The sequence below is a fragment of the Arachis ipaensis genome, chromosome B01, assembly GCF_000816755.2.
Source record: "Arachis ipaensis cultivar K30076 chromosome B01, Araip1.1, whole genome shotgun sequence".
NCBI classification, from domain to species: Eukaryota; Viridiplantae; Streptophyta; class Magnoliopsida; order Fabales; family Fabaceae; genus Arachis; species Arachis ipaensis.
In genome coordinates, this window is record NC_029785.2 from 80,308,985 (window position 1) to 80,321,560 (window position 12,576).

Sequence of the window (12,576 nt, forward strand, 5' to 3'; positions counted from 1 at the left end):
CCGCCTCCGCCTCGCCGCCTCCGCCTCGCCGCCTCCGCCTCTACTTCTGCTTTCTTGCTTTTCTGCTTTCTTGTTTCTGCTTTCTAACTTTCTGTTTCTGCTTCTTGGTGTTGGTGTTGTTTGGTGTTGTTGCTATTGTTTAGTGTTCTTGGTGTTGGTGTTGGTTGGTGTTGGTGTTGGTGTTAGTGTTGGTGGTGTTGGTGTGGGTATTGGTGCTGGTGGTGGTTGTGGTGGTAATGTTGGTGGCAGTGGAGGTGGTGGGGTGAGGAAGGTGAAGAGGAGAATGATGATGATGAGGGTATTTTGGTCCAAGAATTCGGGAAAGGATGATTTTAAAGCGCTTTTGAACGTTGAGGATGATTTTAATAACGAAAAAAGATCGGGGACGATTTTAATTTTGACTCCAGACCTTGGGGACGAAAAAAGTACTTATCCCTAGTACTAATTATGTACCTCTTTGTTACTCAAACTTCTCTAAATAACATAAAGCTAAGGGTTATATTTGATGCCATGCAACCCTCATATTTCTGCATTTTACTTTACTCTAACTAGTTGACACCATCAATTTTCATAGGAGAATTCTCTATTGTCTTTTATTTTAATGTCGAAATTGCCTAAATTTTGTCTTCTTTATCATTTTGAAAATGTTGTAAATGTGGGCTCATTACTTTGTTTTTGAAAATAATAAAATTTTAATCCTTTTTTATAAGTTTGACAACTCATGTTGGATACCATAGAAGGCACCATTTTTATAGAGGAAGATGTCCTTTACTTTCTCTGAGATGAAGTGGTATATACATCTTACTATTTGATTGGTCAGAGTTACATAGATAAATATCTTATTTACAAGGAAGGCTAGTGACTTAGTGTTGCATTTTTAAAATACAAGACAATTAAATGTTATATAACTTAAATGACATGTTAGTATATACTTCTAGAAAAGTGTAATATGTAATAAGTATTGTCTAATATCAAAGAGAACTCAGTCTAATATACCCTTTTACTAATTTAAACTCCATAAATATTATTTTATATTCAAAAATTGCATTCTGTATTAGTCTCCGGTCTTTGCTACTAACTAGGCTGCACAAATCTGCACAAATCAAATCCATAACTACAGGTGTTATATTACCTTCTCTCATGCAACTTCCGGGTGATTTAGTAGATGCTGACATTACTCAGGAAAGGGTACCAAATGGGAAGCATCAATAGTAGTACTGAAGATAATAGAAAACCTTATGATTCTGACATGGAGAGAGAAAATGAATGTGGCATTTGCCTAGTAGAGCCTTGCACCAAGATAGTTTTACCTAGTTGCTTGCTGCCATGCCATGTGTATAAATTGCTACAATGATTGGTAATTATGTTATGTGTTCAAAATTACATTACTTTATTATAAGTTATAGGAAATATTCTATTAATTTAAGAAAATGTTAGGTGATTAACACTTTTCTTTATTTTATTTTAAAATTTATATTTGAACCAACATAAATTCTATATTTTTTTTTACTCAAACTATTAGCTCCCTAACATTCTAAACATTATTCAATTTTTCGTTAGATTAAATATAAATTGGTACAATATTTTAACTTTTCAAATATAATAGGTACACTTAAATCCTTTAATTTTTATAAGAATAAACACGTGGAATTAATTTTAAATGTCAACCCGTCTTTTTCCATTTCACTTTTTTTTTTTTTGCTCTTACAGGAACACAAGATCAAAATCTTGTCCATTTTGCAGGGAAAGTTTAAAGAGAATTAAGTCAAGGGATTTGTGGGTTCTAACATGATGTGATTGATGTGCAAGAAATATACAAAGAGGATATATTACTTCTCTATCTATTTATAAACAACCTACCTGAATATGTCACCGGATGCTATTTTCTTTATGTATTATGAGTACTTAATTTAATTGAAAAGTATGTAAAGTGATAAAAATTGCCAGCCATCAATGTACAGAATCTGGTCAAAAATTTTTTTGGTCCCAATTATTATTTGTTTGTAATATATATTTCACATAATAAATAAAAAAATATTTTTATTTTATTTTATCTAAATAAAATTGTTAAATAAAAAAAATTTATATAAAATATTCAAACATAAAATTATTTTTATTTTTTTAAATTTTTAAAAAAATCACTTAAAAAATATCTTTTCGTAAAAATTTACGCAAATAAATCCTATATCGAATTATATGAAATATATCTAATATTGTTTCTTAACTGAATTCAATACATTAATAGGAACTAGGACAAGAAGGGTGACTAATTAACATTTTTTAAGAGTTTTAACAAATTAACCTTTGGCAAAACTATTATATATATTCTATCGGGCAAATCACTTATATAAGTCAAGTGGAGAAAAAAATTACACGAATCAGCCAAATAAAAAATTTGTTCATGAATCAACCAGTTCACATTTCTATATAGTTCGAATCACCCTAATTAACTTCATCTCCATGTAATTCGAATCATACTGATTTAAATTACACACACGCACACACCCACTAATTCGAATCAACCTGATTCGAATTACATATACAGTAATTCGAATCAGGGTGATTCGAATTACACAGACGCACGCATTTCTAAGTAATTCGAATTGGGCTGACTCGAATTACTCAATTTTTGTCTTTAGTAGTAATTCGAATTGGGGTGTTTCGAATTACTTTTGCTTCGGCTATAAAAGGAGTTCGAACCAATCTCATTCGAACCACCTTTCCATTATCATACCCTACCAAATTCCAGAGAAAAGGACCCATCACGACTCCAAAAAAGGCTCGAGCAGGATATTCAGCCCATGGGGGATAATCCGGATAGACTATATCATTTGGATAGAGTAGCTCATATAGTCGGGGTCATCAACGAGGAGGTTAGTACGTAATCTTTTTTTTTTTTAAAGTAGGATTAGGTAACTTATTCGTTTGTTTATGTACGCTATGTTAGTGATTTTGATGGTAAATGACGTTGGTAACATTGTATGTGACCGATTTTTTATATTTTGTTAGTGATAATGTATGTGGTTTTGTTAGTGGTTTTGTTAGTGATTTTGTTAGTGGTTTTCTTAGTGATTTTGCAAGTGGTTTTGTTAGTGATTTTGTTAGTGATTTTGCAAGTGGTTTATGTTAGTGATTTTGCTAGTGGTTTATGTTAGTGGTTTTGTTAGTGGTTTTGCAAGTGGTTTATATTAGTGGTTTATGCTATTGGTTTATGTTAGTGGTTTTGTTAGTGGTTTTGCAAGTGGTTTATATTACTGGTTTCGTTAGTGGTTTTGTTAGTGGTTTTGCAAGTGATTTTATGTTAGTGGTTTTTGTTAGTGGTTTTGTAATTGGTTTTGTAAGTGGTTTTAATTATCTGGTCCATTATATGTGCATCCCCAACGATGCATCTTGAGCATGCGATTAGACGAGAGGTACGTTCCGTACTTGCTGATGGCGGGATTATACCATCTTGCGAGACTGAATGAGAGATGGTTTAGATTGGATGAACCCCTTGTGAGTGCTTTCGTTGAGTGGTGGCGTCCGGAGACGCACACATTTCACATGCCGTTTGGGGAGTGCACGATCACACTGCAGGACGTAACGTACCCGTTGGGGTTGCCGGTCGACGGACGTTATGTCAGTGGTTGCTTGACGGATTTCCAGACATACATCCAGGGTGGCCGTCCAGCTTAGGTGTGGTTCCATGAGTTGCTTTGTGTGTTACCTCCTATGAACCAAATCTAGAAGTTTGCAGACTGCAGCTGGTTCCAGGAGACGTTTGGAGAGTGCCCTGAGGGAGCCGACAAGGAGACAGTCAGGCGCTATACTCGGGCGTATATCATGATTCTGTTAGGCACTCAGCTCTTTACCGACAAGTTTGGCAACCGTATTCACATTAGGTGGCTACCCTACGTGGCTAGGCTTGAGGATATGGGTGGCTACAGCTGGGGGTCGGCAGCACCCGCGTGGTTGTACCGGTGCATGTGCCGAGTGGCCAACAGACATGTGGTGAAGCTAGCCGGTCCGTTACAGCTACTTCAGTCTTGGATCTTCTGGCGCATTCCTGGGTTTAGACCTGCTGGGTATGATACGTTCAGCTGGCCCTTGGCCTCGAGGTACTGTTATTATTTTTTTATTTCGTCTAAAATTATTTTATTCCGTGTCTGCTTATAATGTAATACTATGTGTGATACCTTGCTTTCTTTATACCACCGATGTGAGTTACAGGTGGTCAGGTCACAATCCTTCTGCTAGCGAAAAGGGACCTCGAGTGCAGATGTGGAGGCTGAGGATAAACCTGCTACAGGCTGGAGATGTAAGTATACGAACCACTTTTTTTAATTAAGTAATCTTTCATAGTTCACATCACGGTATGGCCTAACGTTGATGCTATATACTTGCAGTTTATTTGGATGCCGTATAGCTCTCCCGACGTCCGTCAGGTTGTGCATCCGGAGGTGTTGGAGCCTCGGCATACGGCGTTATGGCGGTGTGTGACGGCATTGATATATTTTGCCGTCGTAGAGTGGCACCAGATTGATCAGGTGCTACCGCAGTTTGGTGGAGTACAGCCCCGCCCCTATCTGGTATACACTGAAAACGGAGCTAAGATGACACACCTGTTGGACATACGGCTGCCAAGTAAGCCGTGCATAGGCACAGCATGGCAAGGCGTGAGGACACGGGTAATGAAGTGCCTGAAAATATCCGCAGTCACATGTCTGAGACCCGAGTGAGACTCTGTAGCTACCAAGTGAGAACGAACCAGTAGGAGTCGTCTCTGAGACGGTGAACTCCGAGTTATCTCTGTTGTACAAAGTCACCGTGAAGCACCTCACCATCTTTAGATTGGCCTCTATACACTTCACCAGATGTTGACTGAATTGTTGTCCAGTGCCTAATTGGGCCTCTGCCTCTCTCCCCTTGTGAACGAATAGTTCTGCCAACCTCCCATAAGTAGCCTTCACTAGCGAGCACACCGGGAGATTCCTGACCCCCTTCATAATTGAATTAACACACTCGGAGATATTTGTCGTCATGTGACCGAATCTCCTACCCTCATCCCGATGCTAGGTCCACAATTAATTCTCGATCTGGTTCACCCACTCACACATGGCAGGGTCTTCAGATCGCAGAATATCAAACCAGTAATCGAATTCCACCTCAGTCTTAGCATAAGCTGCATTCACAAGAAGCCTCCTTGCGTCCTTGCCCTTGAAGGTCAGGGCGAAATTTGATGCCACATGTCGAATACAGAATACACGGTAGGCAGCAGGAGGTAGCTAGCCTCCGTCAGGAGCCTCAAGCGCAGCTTTGATGATGTTGCGCCTATCTGATATAACTAGCAGACCCGGTTACGGGGTCACGTGCTGCTGGAGATGGGAAAGAAAAAAAGACCAGGACTCCGCATTCTCACCCTCAACTAATGCAAATGCAACAGGCAGTATGTTGGAGTTCCCGTCCTGTGCAATCGCGATGAGCAACGTACCCCCATACTTACAATACAGGTGGGTGCCGTCAATACTCACCAACGGCTTGCAATAATGGAATGCCTCAATACATGGTGAAAACATCCAGAAGAGCCGGTGAAAATAAGCCTGCGAGTTGTCGACCTGGCCCCCAACTCGAACAGTACTGGTCCTAAGGACTGCAACAGTACCAGGCATCGTCAACTAAACTCCTAACACCCACCACGGGAGCTCGTTGTACGACTCATCCCAATCACTATAGATGTGGGCAACGGCCTTCTGCTTCGCCAACCAAACCCTCCTATACGTCGGCCTGAACCAAAAGTGTGCCACCGTCGCATTCAGGAGCACCTTGATGCTGACGGATGCATCAGCTCTAACCATTGGCATGATGAATTCCGAGATCACATGATAATCCAGACTCCTGTGGTCGCTAGAGATGGACGTCGCAAGATACGTATGTGGTCTGTTGTACCGTTTTACCTACCAAATACCCTTATGCTGCCGGAGACTTAGCCTAATCAACCATGTGCACCCCCATTCCCAAACTCAAAACACTTCCCAATATACCGGCAATAGTCAGACTCTACCACTTTGTACTGTACCCCGCGTCGGATGCTATACGTCTTCACACTTAACACAGCCTCATCTTTATCCTAAAACTGCTGACCAACCTGAAACTCTGTGAGACCTGCAGACCCCTGGCCATCTCTAGCACCAAATCTAGTAGGCTCCCCAGGAACCCCCTCCTGTGTCATGGCATCCAAGTCCAACGATGAAAAGTGCGGAGGGTACTACTGTGTGCCAGAGCTATAACCACCTCCAGCCCCAGCTGGATCACTCGCTCTAATATCATCGCCACTTCCATCTGCAATGGTATTCGGCTCCACATCATCATCGTCAACATCATCCAGCAATGCATCGCCCAGACCAGCCGGTGCAGCACACTGTAAAGAAGTCGGCACAACATCCGTTATTCCAACCTCTCCACCTCTACTATTTCTTGCAGCACTAAGATCGGAATACGATAGAATAACTTGTGAACCCGTTTCATGCCTTGCAGACCAAGTTTCTATAGTATAGAATTCACAAACTCATCATAGCTCGTTGTAGGCCTGATAAAAATACTGAGAGGATCTTTATTAATGAACTTCACACCAGATCGTGTTTTCCTCTTAATCGATCCTTTGTGATGAACCAACACTATAAAACTCTCCTCACTAGCCATTTTCTTACTCTAATGAGATCAATTCACGTTCACACCATATTTATACATGTCTGGCCCAGTATAGTTCGAACTAGTCTAATTCGAATTATAGCTTGTGTAATTTGAATAAGCTGAATTCGAATTACTTAGAAACGCATGCGTGGGTGTAATTCAAGTCACCCTGATTTGAATTACTGTGTGTGAGTAATTCGAATCAGGTTGATTCGAATTAGTAGATGTGTGCATGTGTGTGTAATTTGAATCAGTGTGATTCGAATTACATGGAAATGAAGTTTGAATTAGGCTGATTCAAACTATATAGAAATGTGCCTTGGTTGATCCATGAACCAGTTTTTGATTTAGCTGATTCCTGTAATTTTTTCCTCCCCTTGCCTTAATTCAGTGATTTCTATTCTATCTCACGATTCTACTAAAAAGAAAAACGTAACAAGGATCTACTAAAATGACAATTTCATATAATTCGAATGAGGTTCATTTGAATTACACAAACCAATAGTAATTCGAATCACTTACATTCGAATTATGCATGAATGCTCTTCATAATGGCAATTCGAATCATATTGATTCGAACTACACACACACGACTCCCTGCTAGCTCGAATCAGCCTAATTCAAACTAGCCCTGGTTTGGTGCACATAGTAATTCGAAATAGGCTGTTTCAAATTACACACGGTTTAGGCTACCCATGGTAATTTGAATTGCACCCATTCGAATTACAAAGCCTTTCCCTATAAAAAGAGTTCGAATTAAGCTCATTTGAACTATCATCTTAAACCCCTGCCCCACTATATTCCAGAGAAAACTCTTTCTCTACGACTCCAACAAAGTGTTCAACAGAATATTCAGCTGATGGGGGATAACCCGGACCGACTTTATCTTTTGGATGGGGTCACCGATATAGCTGGTATCATCAATGAAGAGGTTAGTGCGAACTTTTCCTTTTAAAATAGGATTTAATGTGTTATTTTTATATTTTTGCCTTTTGTTTGTTATAATGGTAATCATTATTTACCATTGTTAAGTTAGATAGGGTTGTTATATAAGTGGTTATATTAGTGGTTACATAAGTTATTTATTAGTGATTACAAATAAATAGAAAACTATGCGTGGTAAGGATAACGGAGGGCGAAACTAGAGTAAGATTTTTTTTGTTAATGTAAAAACTGGAGTTTTCACGTAAAACCGCTTTAATAAAATAATAACTTTATATTGCCGGGATAGGTGGTGCGGTATTTCTAACCACAAACTAACTGGCAAGTGCACCGGGTCATACCAAGTAATACCTCAGGTGAGTGAGGGTCGATCCCACGAGGATTGATGGATCAAGCAACAATGGTTGATTGATGAACTTAGTCAGGCAAGCAAAAAAAAGTGTTTCAATATTCAAAGAGCATTAAACAATCGTACAGAAATTAAAATAGTAAAGTGAATGGGTTGGGAGTAAAGTATGGAGAAGGCAGTTAAGGTTTCAGAGTTATCTATTTTTCCAGATTAACTTTTCTTACTAACTATTTCAATCATATAGGATTTAATTTATGGCAAATTATATGTGACTAGACCCTAATTTCTTAGACCTTTCTAGTCTCCTCTAAAATTCATCAACAGCCAATTTCTTGGTCAATTAATTCCAATTATAGGGTGATGATCAAATTCCAGTTTATATGCCACAAAAACTCTAATTACCCAAAAATACGTATCCCGTTAAATCCAGATAATTGAAATTTAGGAGAATATGTTTTCAAGCTGTTGTTCAAGTAAAGAGCTTTTCCAAGTTATACAAGAACTCAAATAGAAAGAGGGTCATACTTCCGTTCCATCCAAATTCATAAGATAAAGAGCGAAAACAATTCTTAAATTATAAATCCATACATGAATTAAAATAGAAAAAGCAATAAAATCAATCCATAAAAATAGACAGAGCTCATAACCTTAACAATGGAGGTTTAGTTGCTCATGGTCCAAAGGAGAAAACTAGGATTGTAAATTGCGAATTGGAATAATGTTGTCTTCAAATCACCCTGTTGGAATCCCCTTTTTATTTCTAATCCTAATTAATTTAAAATCTATCTTCTAAAACTAAAATAATATCTTTTCCTAAAAATAATATTTAAATTTAAATTAGAATTAATTAACAAGTCTTCAGTTGATGGGTGGGGACCACTTATTTTGTCCATTCTACAGCTTTTAATCTGTGTTTTTTGGGCTGAAAACTGAGTCAAAACAGCCCAGAAATCGCTCCCAGCATTTTTCTGCGTTTTCTGCACGTGGCGCATGTCACGCATACGCGTCAGTCACGCGTACGCATCGTTGAGCAAATCTTCAAATCACGCGTACGCGTCAGTCACGCGCATGCGTCGCCATGGAAAGCGCCAAATCACGCGCATGCGTCAGTCACGCGTATGCGTCGCTCCTCGCTGCCATCTCCTTTTGTTCTTGTGCTACAGAAACTTCATCAAATCCAGTCGAATGCTACCTAAAATAAAAAAAATGGAAAAAGACTCAAAGTAGCATCCATATTGGCTAAAAGATAATTAATTCTTTATTAAACTCAACAAATTAGATGCAAATTCACTAGGAAAAGATAGGAAAGATGCTCACACATCACAACACCAAACTTGAATTGTTGCTTGTCCTCAAGCAACCATAACTAATATATGCTTAGGATGTGAATTTGCATGAGAATGAGAGTTCAATTAAGCTCATGTCTCTTCTTATAGTGGGGTTTACAACTGTAATCCTGAATAATTTTGGCATCTCACTCTCCTTTGAATTAGAAGAATGTTACTGTCATTCGGAATTAGAATTCGGATAATATTATGAATTCGCTGATCTTTTGTAACTTAATTTAACCCGTGAACACATCTATTTTCTTTTCTTTGGTGCTTTGCACCTTGAGCCTAGTCGTGACTTTAAATGTTTTGTCTCAAGTTTACTTGACACAGAAACACCACAAGCACTTAACTGGGGAACTCTTTTGAAGTTTTGATTTTTTCTTTTAGCTACTCCCAGACAGTGGTGCGCAAAGCCTTTGGCATACTCTTCTAATTGCGGTTGATCTCGACTCTAAATGTTTTGTCTCAAGAATTACTTGACACAAGAACACCACAAGCATGTAATTAGGGAAACAACTCTTTGAGCTTTTAATCATGTCTGACCTCCCTAGTCATCGATGATCAGAGCCTTGGACCTGGTTTTTTTTTTTGCTGTTTCTTTTTCTTCAAGGATTAAACTTTTTACTTATTTAAGAGAAGTCATAATAATTATCTAAATCCCTGTTCCTAGTACACCAGTATTCTTTGATTCAAATTTAAATATGCATGGTGCATTTAGAGTTACAGAAAATACCACCACATCTAAGTAAATAAGACTATTCTTCAATATAAACTCACTTTCTCATGCAATACATCATTTCTGTATTTTTTATTTGAATTCAAGCTCAGTGAGTAATACATGAGACATCTTTTCAGAATTAAAGCAATTAAGAGAAAACTAAACTAGGCCTAGGATTCTAACTAATAAAGGATCATGCAACAAACAAAGCAAAATAGCAGAAAACCGGAACATGATACAGTAAAGTGGGAAGGAATATAGAATGAAAGGAACTCAACCACCTTAGTTATCCTAGTGGTCATTTTATTCTTCAGGTTGTGCTCCTCTTATCAAGATGATTCGCCTCCCTTTGGTGTCATAAGAATAAACAGAAAACTTCTAAGCAAAGCGTCAACACCAAACTTAAAAGTTTGCTTGTCCTCAAGCAAAGAAGAACTGAAAACAGAAAGAAACAACTATTATGATGAAAGAAGAATAAAAGAATAAAAGAACAACAGAGAATTAGGATTGGGAGAGAGAGAAAGAAAATTAAAACTGGGCGGCGAACTAGTGTAGTTGTGCGGCGAAGGCGACGCATACGCATGCGGCACGCGTACGCGTGGGTCGCGAATTTTCCTTAATGATGCGTGAGCATCAGGCACTGATGAGCGGATAATTTATACGCTTTTTGACATTGTTTTTAGTATGTTTTTAGTAGGATCTAGTTACTTTTAGGGATGTTTTTAATAGATTTTATGTTAAATTCACATTTCTGGACTTTACTATGAGTTTGTGTGTTTTTCTGTGATTTCAGGTATTTTCTGGCCGAAATTGAGGGACTTGAGCAAACATCAGATTCAGAGGTTGAAAAAGGACTGCTGATGCTGTTGGATTCTGACCTCCCATAAATTATTCTATGGCTTCAAAATTTTTAAGAATGAATTCTAGTGTTTCATGAAGCATGTTGAAGCCTATCTGGCTGTAAAGCCATGCCCAAACTGCTTTGGGATTGGCTAATCACTTCAGTGGAGTCATGCCCAATCCTTCTGGATAGGGTATGTCAGGCTTGTCATGTCTGAATTACACTCATATTTTTATTAAAGCTTGGCTGGCTATTAAGCCATGCCTGACCCTTTGATTGGAGCTTTAAGATTCTGACATGCTTGACATGCTTTCAGAATGGACCATCCTGGATATATTCTATGATGGTCTATCTGAGCTATCAAAGATGTCACTGGACACTTCTGTAGGTGGATCCATTCACCTAAAGAAAACGCCTGCGGAAGTTCAAGAACTCATTGACATGGTTGCTAATAACCTGTTCATGTACACTTCTGAAAGGAATCCTGTGAGTAATAGGACGCCTATGAAGAAAGGAGTTCTTGAAGTTGATACTCTGAATGCCATATTGGCTCAGAACAAAATATTGACTCAGCAAGTCAATATGATTTCTCAGAGTCTGAATGGAATGCAAGCTGCATCCAACAGTACTTAAGAGGCATCTTCTGAAGANCAAAAAAAAATCAAAAACGGAATCAAAAACAGCAGAAGAAAAATCACACCCTGGAGGAGCATCTGTCTGGCGTTCAAACGCTAGAACAGAGCATAGTTCTGGCGCTGAACGCCCAGAACAAGCATGGTTCTGGCGTTCAACGCCCGAAATGGCAGCAAAGGGGCGTTGAACGCCCAAAATGGGCACCAACCTGGCGCTGAACGCCCAGAGTTTTGTGCAAGGGCATTTTGCATGCCTAAATTGGTGCAGGGATGTAAATGCCTTGACACCCCAAGATCTGTGGACCCCACAGGATCCCCACCTACCTTCACCCACTCTCTTCTCTCTTCTCAATCATCCTCTATTCCCAATAAACACTCATCCCTTCTGTCTTCCATGTACCACTCACACCCATACACCCACTTACCTTCAAAAATTCAACATCTCTTCCCCACCTAATCCCACCCATATGGCCGAATACACACAGCCATCCATCTCCTCCATATCCTCTTCTTCTTCTATTCTTTCTTCTTTTGCTCGAGGGCGAGCAACATTCTAAGTTTGGTGTGGTAAAAGCATAGCTTTTTTGTTTTTTTCCATAACCATTGATGGCACCTAAGGCCAGAGAAACCTCTAGAAAGAGGAAAGGGAAGACAAAAGCTTCCATCAAGGGTCTATAGCTCAGTGGTAGAACATTTGACTGCAAATCAAGAGATCCCTGAGATACCTCAGGGGATACATTTTCTTCCACACAATTATTGGAAGCAACTAAGGGTGGAACATCAAGAGCACTCCATCATCCTTCATGAAATCAGAGAAGATCTAAAAGCAATGAAGGAGGAGCAACAAAGACAAGGAAGAGACATAGAAGAGCTCAAGGACAAGAAGGAAACACCACCATCACTAAGGTGGATTCATTCCTTGTTCTTATTTCTTCTGTTTTTTTCGTTTTCTATATTATGTGCTTATCTATGTTTGTGTCTTCATTACATGATCATTAGTAGTAGTAACTATGTCTTAAAGTTATAAATGTCCTATGACTCCATCACCTCTCTTAAATAAAAAATGTTTTAATTCAAAAGAACAAGGAAGTACA

The 12,576-nt window shown here is 38.8% G+C and overlaps 1 pseudogene; it reads left to right on the forward strand.

Moving 5' to 3' along the window:
- The window catches only part of LOC107607820, a 15,910-nt pseudogene extending 13,996 nt beyond the window's left edge, over positions 1-1,914 (forward strand).